We start from the raw sequence: 15,159 nt of genomic DNA, 5'->3' as shown, positions 1-15,159 counted from the left end.
ACCTAGCTAACTGCTGCCAAATCCGAACTGGAGAAATCCAGGAAGGCGTCTCCTGGTAATGTTTCCCTCCATCGTGAAAACATAATGGTATACCAATAATGCTAACACGGTTGCTCACCTCTTAATAGGATCATTAGATCAACTGCAAGAGCAACTGAAAGCCTCTCAAAGCGGAGAACGAGAAGCCAAAAAACTGCTAGCCACGGGCGAGTGTGTGCTAACAAAAGTCGTGATGGAGAAAATCAAGCTCTAGGATTCGAATACCCAACTAGGTGAGGAACTACTAGATGTACGGGCCCACCTACAGACTCCGTAAAGGAGAATAAAAGGCTGAGAGGCAGCATATTCAGTATGTGGTCGAACTTACCTTCGAATGATTTGGAGATAGAAGTGACTGATAGAGTTATGTCTACAGGTATGCTGACCGGTCGTCCCAAAGAGGAGATGTTCGGATCTTCGAGCGATCTGTTACAGGAGTTATCGCAGGTGCACGAGGAAGCTCGGCAGGCGACCCTAAGTGTTTCCAAGGCCCTGTGGCCATCCGCCCCCCTTGCGGGAAAGATGGAGGAGCTTATACAGCTATTCAAGGGAGCGCAGCAGCGCTTTCGACTTTGGAAGATACCGGCATGTCGGGAAGGTGCGCGAGAAGCCTGGGCCATGGGGAAAACACGGTATACCAAGCTTGATCCGAATCATATGGCTTGGGTCGGACCTCTAGGGTCAGATGGAAAAGAAGTTCCTGTTAATTTGGTATATGACCAAGTAGAAGTAGTCGCCAAGTATTCCCAGTAGGATTGTAAGTTAGACCGCTTGCTGGATGACATAGAGGAGGAAATATTTGAGTCCTAGTTACTATGTACTTTCCTTGACATATGTGACTCTAGCTGAATTGTAAAAACGATTGTCATGGCAGACCTTTTCGCTTCGACCTCTGGACCCGAAGGTGCGGAGCGTTTCTCAATACCTGAGCGGTAAAATAGACCGGGGTATGCGTGGAAACCTGGCGTAGGGGTCATAGTTGCTTGAACAGACAATTTGTATCCGGCTAGTTATGTTATATTACATCTTGATTGTAAGAAACGTCTTCCAGAGAGAATAGTTCCATTAAGGGTTCCTTTACCTGGGTGTGCATGCGTTAAAATGCATGTCCGAACTATGATTGGTAACATCACAGTATAGGTAATCATCTGGGGGTTCATAATTGAAGGAATATAAAACATCTTTAGTCTGCCGACCGAATATTCTCTTAACAAAGCTAGCTTTCGGCTTCACCCAGTCTGAGGTACACATCCGGATGACCAAGCAGTAACAATCGCAGAGGTGCTCCCTTTATGCCCAAGCCGAACTAACAAGAACATAGGGCATAAGCACAGGAGGCAGGCAACCCAACTTGGCCAAAACTTAAGTCATATCGATGCATATAATGGCGAAGAAAAGGTACATATGGGAAAAAACGCATACGTGATGAGCTTGATGCTCGGAAAATAAGAATAAGCTTCTGTCCGAGAAGCCCCCAGGTATAGTGGACGTACATGCTCAAGGATGTGTACATCACAGGTGCACGGCTTAGCCGTGCAAAAGCTCTGAGGCTTAGAAAAAATAATAAGAAGAACTAAAAGAGAAGAAAAAGTAAAGGAAACAACAGGAAGAAGGAGACGAATGAATAGTTCGGCGCTAGGCATATAATGTTCAGAGTCTGGCCACGTTCCAAGGGTTCGGTTCTAGGCGATTGTCTGATGCAGCCCGCAGGTGGTACGCTCCTCCTATGAGAACTTCGTAAATGATGAAGGGACCCTCCCACTTGGGCTTGAGTTTGTCCTTTTTCTTCTCCGGCAAGCATAGAACGAGTTCGCCAACATTACAAGTCTTGGCCCATACTTCTCTGCTTTGATATCTGCGGGCCTGTTGTTGATAAAATGCGGAACGAGCCTTTGCAACATCGCGCTCCTCCTCCAGGGCATCTAGGTTGTCCTGTCGATCAAGCTCGGCCTTTTTTTCTTCGTACATGCGCACTCGAGGTGAGTCATCGATGATATCGCAGGGTAACACAGCCTCTGCGCCGTACACTATGAAGAATGGTGTATATCAAGTAGTACTGTTCGGCGTGGTCCGCAGCCCCAAGAGTATGAAGTCAAGCTCCTCAACCCAGTGCTTGTTTGATTCTCTCAAAGACCGCACTAGTCTGGGTTTGATGCCACTCATAATAAGGCCATTGGCCCGTTCTACTTGGCCATTTGTCTGCGGGTGATAGACAGAGGCGTAATCGAGCTTAATGGCCAAATTAGCACACCAAGTTTTCACCTCATCGGCTGTGAAGTTTGAGCCGTTATCGGTGATGATGCTGCGTGGAACACCATGACGATGCACCACGGCGGATATGAATTCTATCACTGACCCCGCCTCGGCCATTTTAATTGTGTTGGCCTCTACCCACTTAGTGAATCTATCCACCATGACCAGTAGATACTTCCTCTTATGGCTTCCTCCTTTAAGAGCCCAACCATATTGAGCCCCCAGATCGTGAAAGGCCAAGTGATGGGGATTGTTTGTAGAGAGGTGGGGGCATGTGGCTTTGGTTGGCGAATAGCTGGCATCCGACGCAACATTGGACAATGTCCTATGCATCTGCTTGGGCCGTAGGCCAGTAAAAACCTGTGTGGAAGGCCTTGCTAACAAGGGCCCGAGCTGCGGCGTGGTAACCGCCGAGTCCAACATGAATTTCAGCCAAGAGCTGCCGCCCCTCCTCCTCGGAGATACATCTTCGAAGAACTCCGGTAGCGCTTTTCTTGTAGAGCTATCCGTCGTGGACCTTGTAGGCCTTCGAACGCCGGAAAATGCGTCGAGCCTCATTCTGATCCTCCTGGAGTTCTCTCCTATTATGGTAGGCCAAGAAGGTTCGGTCAATGGGGCAATGACTGCCATTATGAGATGGGTCATTGGTCTTATTCCGTTGGCTGAGCCGCCGATGATATCGTTGTGTTCGGAATCTGGGGTTGTGTTCGGATCCGGACTAGTGTTGCCGTTCTCCCCTTGCCACACCACGGACGGCTTAAAAAGCCTTTCCAGAAAGATGTTAGGTGGGACGGGGCCGCGCTTAGAGCCGATGCAGGCAAGGATGTCCGCCGCTTGATTACTTTCTCGAGCCATGTGATGAAACTCAAGCCCCTCGAACCGAGCCGACATTTTTAGGACGGCGTTGTGGTAAGCCGCCATCTTCGGAGGTTTGGAATCAAAATCTCCATTTATTTGAGATATTGCGAGGTTTGAGTCCCCGCGCACTTCCAGGCATTGTATGCCCATGGAGACAGCCATCCAGAGACCATGGAATAAGGCCTCATATTCGGCCGCGTTATTGGTATCTGTGTATAATATTTGGAGCACGTACTGGACTACGTCTCCAGTGGGGGACGTTAAAATGACCCCCGCTCCTAATCCTACCAACATTTTGGAACCATTAAAAGAAATAACCAAGTTGGAATATGTGTTGTACTATGTAGGGAGTTTGGCCTCTGTCCATTCTGCGACGAAGTCCGCCAGTACTTGCGATTTGATGTGTCGGCACGGTTTGTATGTTATGTTGAATGGAAGGAGCTCAATGGCCCATTTGGCTATCCGTCCTGTAGCATCATGGTTGTTTATTATATCATTGAGTGGTACTTCGGAAGCCACCATGATAGCACATTCTTGGAAGTAGTGTCGTAGCTTCCGGGATGCCATGAAAACCGCGTATGCTATCTTTTGATAATGGGGGTACCGGGATTTGCATGGTGTGAGGATGGTGGATACGTAATATACCGGCTTCTAAAGTGGGAATTTGCGTCCGTCCTACTCTCGCTCCACAACGAGCACGACGCTCACTACCTGGTGTGTTGCCGATATGTATAATAACATGGGTTCGCTGACTTTCAGTGCGGCCAGGATTGGGCTGTTCGCAAGAAGGGTTTTTATTTCTTCCAATCCAGTTGTTGCCGCATTCGTCCACTCCAGCTGATCGGTGCACCGAAGGAGGCGATACAGTGGCAATGCCTTTTCTCCCAATCTAGAGATAAAGCAGCTTAAAGCTACCACGCATCCTGCGAGCTTTTGGACCTGTTTAAGGTCCGTTGGCGTAGCCAATTATGACAAGGCTTTGATTTTGGCTGGATTTGCTTCAATTCCTCTATTGGAAACGATGAGGCTCGGCAGCTTTCTGACAGGGACGCCGAAAACACACTTTTACGGATAGAGCTTGATTTCATATGCATGGAGGTTGTCGAATGTGAGACGTAAATCACCTATTAGTGAGTCGACGCACCTAGTTTTAATGACGACATCGTCCATGTATGCTTCAACTATCTTGACGATCTGTTTCTCCAGGCATGTTTGAATCATGCGTTGGTAGGTGGCCCCGGCGTTGTTGAGCCCAAAGGGCATGGTGTTGAAGCAGAATGGCCCGTATGGGGTAATGAATGCCATTGTGGCTTCATTGAACTCCTTCGTTTTGATTTGATGGTATCCGGAATATGTGTCAAGGAAGCATAGTGAGTCGTGTCCTACGGTGGCATCGATGATCTGGTCGATGGAGGGGAAGGGGAAGGGATCATTAGGGCATGCCTTATTGAGGTCTTTGAAATCGACGCACAGGCGCTAGGATTTATCCTTTTTTGGCACCATCACCAAGTTTGCTAGCCAGTCCGGGTGTTTTATTTCTCTAATGAATCCGGCATCGATTAGCCTGGCTAGCTCCTCCCTCATAGCTTGACTTTTGGGTTCGGAAAAGCACGATAGTGTTTGTTTGACCAGTTTATATCCCTTCAATATGTTGAGGCTATGTTCAGCCAATCTACATAGGATTCCTAGCATATCAGAAGGGTGCCACGCAAATACATCCCAGTTCTCGCGCAGAAACTCTTGTAGCGTGGTGTCGACCGTTGGGTGTAGTTGTGCCCTGATAGATGTTGTCTTCTTAGGGTCAGTTGGATGGACTTGGAATTTGACTATTTCTTCTGCTGGTTTGAAGGAGGTGGATTTGGGTCGTTTGTTCAAGATTAAATTGTCACTATCCACCATGGAGCGTAATGCGGTTAATTCTTCGGCCGCGAGGGCTTCAGACAATGCCTCAAGGGCCAGGGATGTGGTTTTATTTTCGGCACGGAGTGCTATTGTAACACCCTCGATGCGACTATAGCTCCCACGTGTCGAGGCACGACTTAGAGACATAATCGCATTGAAGGCATATGTCGCAAGTAAGGTAATCTTTACACATCCCATGTAATATAATAATAAAGGGGAGAGAACATAGTTGGCTTACAATCGCCACGTCAATCAAGGTACATAAATAACATTACATCATCCAAACACTCATGGCCCGACTACGGCGCCAAAATAAAAGATAACCCAACATGCGACACGGTCCCGATCACCCCCAACCGGGCACCACTACTGATCATCAGGAAAGGAAACATAGTATAGATGAGAGTCCTCGTCGAACTCCCACTTGAGCTCGAGCGCGTCACCTGGAGCAGAATCATCAGGCCCTGCATCTGGTGTAATAGTAATCTGTGAGCCACAGGGACTCAGCAATCTCGCACCCTCGCGATCAGGACTATTTAAGCTTATAGGTAAGGCAAGGTAAATATGTGGAGCTGCAGCAAGCGACTAGCAAATATGGTGGCTATCCTGTTAGCAAGAGAGAGCGAGAAGAGGAGGCAAAGCGTGAGCAAGAAACTAGAGAAACAACCTGCAAAAACATTACTCCAACACCGTGTCCACTTCCCGGACTCCACCGAGAAGAGGCCATCACGGTAACACACTCAGTTGATTCATTTTAATTAAGTTAAGGTTCAAATTATCTACAACCGGAAATTAACAAATTCCCATCTGCCCATAACCGCGGGCACGACTTTCGAAAGTTCAAATCCTTGCAGGGGAGTCCCAACTTAGCCCATGACAAGCTCTCACGGCCAACGAAGGAATAGAACTCCTCCCGAGACGTTCCAATCAGACTCGGTACCTCGGTTCTTCAAGACACCTCGACAGGTTAAAACAAGACTAGCAACACCTCTCGAATGTGCCGACAAATCCTGATAGGAGCTGCACATATCTCTTTCTTAGGGCACACTCAGATAGGTGAAGCTACGAGTAAAACCAAGCCTCGAGTTTCCCCGAGGTGGCCCCGCAGGCTGCCTGGTTCGGACCAACACTCAGAGGAGCACTGGCCCGGGGGGGTTTAAAAAAAGATGACCCTCGGGCTCCGAAAACCCAAGGGAAAAAGAGGCTAGGTGGCAAATGGTAAAACCAAGGTTGGGCATTGCTAGAAAATCTTTAATCAAGGCGAACTATCAAGGGGTTCCCATTATAGCCCAACCGCGTAAGGAACGCAAAATCCGAGAACATAACACCGATATGACCGAAACTAGGGCGGCAAGAGTGGAACAAAACACTAGGAGAGAGGCCGAGCCTTCCACCCTTTACCAAGTATATAGATGCATTAAGATAACAATATAATATAATGATATCCCAACAAGTAAATAAATGTTCCAACAAGGAACAGCCTCCAATCTTCACCTACAACTAGCAACGCTATAGGGGGGGCTGAGCAAAGCGAACATAGCCAATCAACGGTTTGCAAGGACATGGTGGGTTAGAGGTTTGACATGGCAATTAGGGAGGCTTGAAAGCAAGTGGTAGGCATCGTAGCATTGGCATAGCAAAAGAGCGAGCAAACTAGCATAGCAAAGATAGTAGTGATTTCGAGGGTATGATCATCTTGCCTGCACAGTTGTCAGAGTTGACTGGATCCTCGAAAGCAAACTCAACGGGCTCCTCGTTAGCGAACTCGTCTCCCGGCTCTACCCAAACAAGACAAACAAGCAACAAGGACACAATCAACCACGTGCAAAGCTCAAACAACATGATGCAAGGATGATAAGCTATGTGGGATGCGATGCGGGATGCATATGCAAGATGGGACAAGGAATGCATGAACCTGGCCTCAACTTGGAAATCCAAGTGTGCCACTGGAAATATGAAATGAAATCTCTTGAAAACGATATAAAGAATGTCGGAATCGGAGTTACTGTTTGGAAATGGCAAGCAAAACAAATATGACACCGGTCTACGATTTACAGCAAGTAGCCACCTAAATGCAAAGAGATGAACATGCTACAGCACTCAAACATGACAACAAAATACATGGCAGGGATGCACTCAAGATGCTTAACAAAAGTCTAGCACTGAGCTACGGCCAAATCATGCATTCACAGGTTTAAACAAGCATGGCAAAAATGCATATGGCAAATAGATTTCAGACTTAGTGAAATTAACACTTGTCTGGAATTTCAGATCAGGTAGCCCTCTTCGGAGCAACAAAACTACATGCTACAGGACCTGAGCATGGCAAAGTAAAGCATTGCATGGAGCTACTCAAAGAGCTTAACAAAATTCCCTTAGTGACCTTGAGCCAAAAGGGATCACAAAATACAATTGCAAGCATGTGAACATGGCAAAAACATAATCAGTTCTCAGACTTAGTGAAAACTGGCACATGCTGAAAACAGATATCAAGTAGGCATGTTTACGAGCTCGATGCACTCACTACGGAGCAAGTCATGACAATATAAGCATACACCCATCAAGAATACACAAAAAGGAAGCTAGACATGGCAAGAACAATAGAATAGCATGCACGGGTCAACTACAACATCATCGGCAAAATTGCAAACAAGTTGACAATCTGCCCAGATTTACAAAGTAGCAAAAGTAGAGCTCGATTGACTCAAGCTAGGTTGCTCCATAATTGCAAACAAAGACATGGATGGATAGAGCACTACAAGATTAACAAAACATCCTTACTGATCATCCTCAAAAGAGGCACGGATCACTCGGAAACAACACGAACATATGGCCATATGAAATAAACAGATCAAGGACTTAGTGGAATTGCTAAGTCCCTCAAATCAGCACTACCAAGTGCCTCACTTCGCAAGCTTGCACTAGTCACCACACACATCAAAAAAATACATGGGTTGCACCTCTGAAAAGATGGCAAAACCCTTAACAAAACATATGCAGAGCACATGGGCATATCATGCACACAATAATCATGGCAAAAATGACAAATAAGCAAATGGAGTAACAGATCTGACAATTATCTCAAGTAGCCCTCTTCTAACAGCATTTCGGGCATCAAGATGAACTCAAATGAAAATGATGCAATGGAATGAAATGATGTACTCTCTGAGACGAACATTTTGATATGCTGTATGCCAAAAACGGAGCTACGGATGCGGAGATATAGCATGATGAAGATGGGCACATGGATTAGGGTTTCGGGAGAAAGTCAACCCTCAAACGAGTCTAGATCCAGATCCGGACGGGGCGGGAACCGAGGATCGCCGGAACAGTGCTCGCCGGACTTGGAGCTTGCCGGAGTCGACGAGGAGGACGGTGGAGGGTGGCGGGGTCGGATCCCGGCGAGAGGAGGGCGGAGCGGCGACGGCGGTGGCCGGACTTGGCGGCGGCTTGGACGACGGGGCGGCGCGTCGGGCGGCTCACGGCAGCCGGCGTCGAAGCCCGCGGCGGCGGCGGAGGTGGCCGGGCGGCGGGGAGGCAGCAAACCGGCGGCGAGGCACGCGGCGCCCGGATCTGGGCCGCGGTCACCGCCGCCGCCCGGCCACCTCCGCCGCCCGACCACCTCCGCCGCCCGGCCACCTCCGCCGCCGCCGCAGGCTTCGACGCCGGCCGCCGCGAGCCGCTCGACGCGCCGCCCTGTCGTCCAAGCCGCCGCCAAGTCCGGCGACCGCCATCGTCGCTCCGCCCTCCTCTCGCCGGGATCCGACCCCGCCGCCCTCCATCGTCCTCCTCGTCGACTCCGGCAAGCTCCAAGTCCGGCGAGCACTGTTCCGGCGATCCTCGGTTCCTGCGCTGTCTGGATCTGGATCTAGATTCGTTTGAGGGTTGACTTTCTCCCGAAACCCTAATCCATGTGCCCATCTTCATCATGCTATATCTCCGCATCCGTAGCTCCGTTTTTGGCATATAGCATATCAAAATGTTTGTCTCAAAGAGTACATCATTTCATTTCATTGAATCATTTTCATTTGAGTTTATCTTGATGCCCGAAATGCTATTAGAAGAGGGCTACTTGAGATAATTGTCAGATCTGTTACTCCATTTGCATATTTGTCATTTTTTCCATGATTATTGTGTGCATGATATGCCCATGAGCTCTACATATGTTTTGTTAAGGGTTTTGCCATCTTTCCAGAGGTGCAACCCATGTATTTTTGTGTTGTGTGTGGTGACTAGTGCAAGCTTGCGAAGTGAGGCACTTGGTATTGCTGATTTCAGGGACTTAGCAATTCCACTAAGTCCTTGATCTGTTTATTTCATATGGCCATATGTTCGTGTTGTTTCCGAGTGATCCGTGCCTCTTTTGAGGATGATCAGTAAGGATGTTTTGTTAATCTTGTAGTGCTCTATTCATCCATGTCTTTTTTTGCAATTATGGAGCATCCTAGCTTGAGTCAATCGAGGTCTACATTTGCTACTTTGTAAATCTGGGCATATTGTCAACTTGTTTGCAATTTTGCCGATGATGTTGTAGTTGACCCGTGCATTCTATGCTATTATTCTTGCCATGTCTAGCTTCCTTTTTGTGTATTCTTGATGGGTGTATGCTTATATTGTCATGACTTGCTCCGTAGTGAGTGCATCGAGCTCGTAAACATGCCTACTTGATATCTGTTTTCAGCATGTGCCAGTTTTCACAAAGTCTGAGAACTGATTATGTTTTTGCCATGTTCACATGCTTGCAATTGTATTTTGTGATCCCTTTTGGCTCAAGGTCACTAAGGGAATTTTGTTAAGCTCTTTGAGTAGCTCCATGCAATGCTTTACTTTGCATGTTCAGGTCCTGTAGCATGTAGTTTTGTTGCTCCGAAGAGGGCTACCTGATCTGAAATTCCAGACAAGTGTTAATTTCACTAAGTCTGAAATCTGTTTGCCATATGCATTTTTGCCATGCTTGTTTGAACCTGTGAATGCATGATTTGGCCGTAGCTCAGTGCTAGACTATTGTTAAGCATCTTGAGTGCATCCCTGCCATGTATTTTGTTGTCATGTTTGAGTGCTTTAGCATGTTCATCTCTTTGCATTTAGGTGGCTACTTGCTGTAAATCGTAGACCGGTGTCATATTTGTTTTGCTTGCCATTTCCAAACCGTAACTCCGATTCCGACGTTCTTTATATAATTTTCAAGAGATTTCATCTCATCTTTCCAGTGGAATACTTTGATTTCCATGTTGAGGCCAGGTTCATGTATTCCTTGTCACATCTTGCATATGCATCCCGCATCGCATCCCGCATAGCTTATCATCCTTGCATCATGTTGTTTGAGCTTTGCACGTGGTTGATTGTGTCCTTGTTGCTTGTTTGTCTTGTTTGGGTAGAGCCGGGAGACGAGTTCGCTAACGAGAAGCCCGTTGAGTTTGCTTTTGAGGATCCAGTCAACTCTGACAACTGTGCAGGCAAGATGATCATACCCTCGAAATCACTACTATCTTTGCTATGCTAGTTTGCTCGCTCTTTTGCTATGCCAATGCTACAATGCCTACCACTTGCTTTCAAGCCTCCCTAATTTCCATTTCAAACCTCTAACCCACCATGTCCTAGCAAACCGTTGATTGGCTATGTTACCGCTTTGCTCAGCACCTCCTATAGCGTTGCTAGTTGCAGGTGAAGATTGGAGGCCGTTCCTTGTTGGAACATTTATTTGCTTGTTGGGATATCATTATATTATCTTGTTATCTTAATGCATCTATATACTTGGTAAAGGGTGGAAGGCTCGGCCCCTCGCCTAGTGTTTTGTTCCACTCTTGCCGCCCTAGTTTCCGTCATATCGGTGTTATGTTCCCGGATTTTGCGTTCCTTACGCGGTTGGGTTATAATGGGAACCCCTTGATAGTTCGCCTTGATTAACGCTTTCCCAGCAATGCCCAACCTTGGTTTTACCATTTTCCACCTAGCCTCTTTTTCCCTTGGGTTTTCGGAGCCCGAGGGTCATCTTATTTTAACCCCCCCCCCGGGCCAGTGCTCCTCTGAGTGTTGGTCCGAACCAGGCAGCCTGCGGGGCCACCTCGTGGAAACTCGAGGGTTGGTTTTGCTCGTAGCTTGACCAATCTGAGTGTGCCCTGAGAAAGAGATATGTGCAGCTCCTATCGGGATTTGTCGGCACATTCGGGCGGGGTTGCTGGTCTTGTTTTAACCTGTCGATGTGTCTTGAAGAACCGAGGTACCGAGTCTGATCGGAACGTCTCGGGAGGAGGTCTATTCCTTCGTTGACCGTGAGAGCTTGTCATGGGCTAAGTTGGGACTCCCCTGCAGGGATTTGAACTTTAGAAAGCCGTGCCCGCGGTTATGGGCAGATGGGAATTTGTTAATGTCCGGTTGTAGATAACTTGAACCTTAACTTAATTAAAATGAATCAACTGAGTGTGTTGCCGTGATGGCCTCTTCTCGGCGGAGTCCGGGAAGTGGACACGGTGTTGGAGTAATGTTTTCACAGGTTGTTTCTCTAGTTTCTCGCTCGCTCTTTGCCTCCTCTTCTCGCTCTCTCTTGCGAACAGGATAGCCACCATATTTTCTAGTCGCTTGCTGCAGCTCCACATATTTACCTTGCCTTACCTATAAGCTTAAATAGTCCTGATCGCGAGGATGGGAGATTGCTGAGTCCCTGTGGCTCACAGATTACTATTACACCAGATGCAGGGCCTGATGATTCCGCTCTAGATGACGCGCTCGAGCTCAAGTGGGAGTTCGACGAGGACTCTCAGATACTATGTTTCCTTTCCTGATGATCAGTAGTGGTGCCCAGTTGGGGGTGATCGGGACCGTGTCGCATGTTGGGTTATCTTTTATTTTGGCGCCGTAGTCGGGCCATGAGTGTTTGGATGATGTAATGTTATTTATGTACCTTGATTTGCGTGGCGATTGTAAGCCAACTATGTTCTCTCCCCTTTAATATTATATTACATGGGATGTGTAAGGATTACCTTACTTGCGACATATGCCTTCAATGCGATTATGTCTCTAAGTCGTGCCTCGACACGTGGGAGCTATAGTCGCATCGAGGGTGTTACAGCTATGTCGGGATTACTAGCGAGAGTGATTATGCCATTGGGCCCAGGCATCTTGAGCTTCATACACCCATAGTGAGGTATAGCCTGGAAGCGTGTAAATGCATCTTGCCCCAATAGGGTGTGAAATCCACTGTTCAAAGGGGCCACTAGGAAGGTTAGTTCTTCAGTCCGATAGTTCTCCTGTGTGCCGAATACCACGTCGAGTGTGATTTTTCTAGCGCATCACGCCTCCCGACTAGGAATAATTCCCCGGAAGGTCGTGCTACTTTGCTTGATGCGGCTCCTATCTTTTTTGATTTTACTGAGTGTATCCTCGTAAATGAGGTTTACTCCGCTGCCGCCGTCCATGAGAACCTTGGTGAGACGAAAGCCGTCCACGATCGGACACGAGGACCAAGGCGGCTGGTGCCTGGATTATCCTGAATGTTGGTTTGTCATCGGCATTGAAAGTTATGGCCGTGTCGTTCCAAGGGTTTGTTGTTGCGATTTGGCAGACTTCGGCGAGGTTGTGGAGTGCCCTTTTACGCTTATTGTTTGAAGCGAAAGTCTCGAAGACCGTCAATACTCTGAGGTCGTCGTCTTCTGGGGGATATTGCTCTGGGTTGTTTTTGGTGAGGATATGCTCACCGCTCTTGGCCACCTGCCGGAGTATCCAATATGCTCTAAGGCTGTGGGTTGATATAGTATTTGGTGTTGTGTGTAACTTGCATGGTCCATCGAGCCATCCCTCCAGAATGGTTCCGCGTCCCGTAATGGGCTTATATTTCTTTATCATTGGGCCTGGTGTGCCACTGGGGTGCATCCTTTTCACCTGAATGAGGGATTGGTTGGAAACCGACGGTTCCCAGCAAGCTCCCTGAGTTTTCCACGCGCTTTCCATTGCGGAGTACTTGTATACTATGGTTGCCAAGTCTGCAAAGCGTGATATGCGACCACGGTTGATGGCGTTGAGGATTCCTTCATCCGTGCAATTGCTGCGGAACGCTGAGATCGTGTCTTCGTCGTGGCAATCTTCAATCTTTCCTTTGACAAGGAGGAATCTCGCCCAGAAGTACTGGACTGTTTCCTGATACTGCTGTCGTATGCCCATGAGAGCGCTTATGTCTGGGTGGGTGGGTGATTTGAAATCCGTACCCTGACCCAATTTAGGATCCGGAGTTTGAAGAACTTCCGGACTTAGTAGTTCGGGCTCCGGGATGTCAGCTGATTTTTTGGGCTTGTCGTCCGATTCTATGTTCGGTGGACAGGACATGTCTTTCTGCAGGTAGGTGTCTGGCTCTTCAAGTTCGGAGATCCTAACGTAGTTCGTCCTCAATATAGAGGAAGAGTTGTCGTCTTGCTCCTCTACTACCGCTATTTGATGGGTGATCGGCAGAGTTTTAATTTCTCTCTCGTCGGGTTTAAGCCCAATCCGATCATAGTCTGGGGCGACCCCCAGGGCGGCGATGCGATCTAGGAGCTCGTTTAAAGACGACAGCTCCGCCGGATCCATCTGCTTGGAGTACTTGGAGTCAACACGGAGGGGATTTTCGATGACCCGAGAAGTCATCGTTGGCTTAACGGTCGAACGGGCGGTCATGATGAAGCCGCCCAGCCGGAGGGTTTGGCCTGGGGCCAGTGTTCCTCCAGAAGTGACGTTGTCCTTAAGAACAAGGCGAGCCATCGGACCTATCTTTCGACGTCATAGTCGAACAAGAGGCTTGGTCGTTGTGCTTACTCTGGGTCCCTGAGCATGAAGCTCAGTTCATACGACACAGGCAGCGGGGTTGCCCCCTTTTGAGAGTCGGAGGAGCGGAACTTGCCGGCGGCAATGAGCTCGTTGGTGAGACCGAGGCCTTTGGCAGGATCGAGCTTGGCGGAGAGGTTGGGCTTGACAGGGGGGCTGGGATATAACCCCATGATCGCTGGTCGCTTAGCGGGTGGGCTTTTGTCCTGAGAAAGGCGAATGGGGTGGCGGCGTGCCATATCTTGCTTGCCGCCCTTGGCGGTTGTCTTCTTCACCATTTGGGAACCCCACGAGGAAGCAAGACCCACGATCTCTCAGCTAGCCCGCTTACGAAGGCGCCGGCCTGGCTCTGGAGCTTAAGGACCATTTTGAGCCCTTCTTCCTCCGCCTCGAGTTTCCTTGCCTCCTCGGCCTCAACCCCATCTTGGGTCCTTGTTGCTGTGACTTGGGGAGCCCCGACCCTGGCAGGTTCAAGCCCGGCAGCCTCCTCCGTGGCATGCTCCTCACTCACCTCGTCAGAAGAGTCCTCGCCCTCAGGCTCCTCCTCATCCTCCTCTCTGAACCCTGTTCCTTTGGTGGCACTTAGCTCCATGTCCTGTATGATCCTGGTCGCAACGAACGATGCCTCTGCCTTGGTGGTGCTCTTGATAACGCCGTCCTCTACCATGGAGGCTCTTCTTCCAAACGAGATACCCAGTCCATCTCTCATCATCCAGGGCGGGCAATTCGCAATCAGCATTGACCCCGTAGGCATTGCAATGAGGAATCCATTGCAAGATCTGACTCAAGGCGGAGTTAAGGTGCAGGGGACAACCTTTGTCCGCAGATGAAATGGCCCAAGATTGCCAAACAGCTGTTCGCACAACCAGCCATGGCCATACACTGTCATATTGTTGGCGGGGCCTAGGTACAGTCGCATCCTGTCAGCAGAGTTCTTGTATTCCGAAGCTAACATGTCCCTCTTCTATAATGGCACAATGTGGTGCTGGAGGAAGTCGGCCCCCACATGTTCGATAGTGAGCCTAGCAAGTTTGAGAGGGGAAATCTTGTTCAGCGCCTGGTGGAGCCTATTGTCAGTGAGGTCCAACTTGCTCCAGTCGCTTCGACGTGCGACACATCCAATCTGCGTCGAGAAGAACTCAGGGGCCTCTTCGTCCTTGATCCAGCACCAGTCAGCCCACCATTCCTCTCACTTACTGCGCTGCTGGCCAGGAAGATAATCCCAATCTTCCTTGTTGCCCCGGGGGATCCAGCTTATGTTCCCCGAGCAGTGGGATTTATCTTCTATCGAGGGAATGAAGAAGTTCCTGAATA

Source organism: Triticum urartu, chromosome 4 (assembly GCF_003073215.2).
Source record: "Triticum urartu cultivar G1812 chromosome 4, Tu2.1, whole genome shotgun sequence".
Classification (NCBI taxonomy): Eukaryota; Viridiplantae; Streptophyta; class Magnoliopsida; order Poales; family Poaceae; genus Triticum; species Triticum urartu.
The sequence above is the reverse complement of the archived record's forward strand: the minus strand, read 5'-3'. Positions refer to the sequence as shown.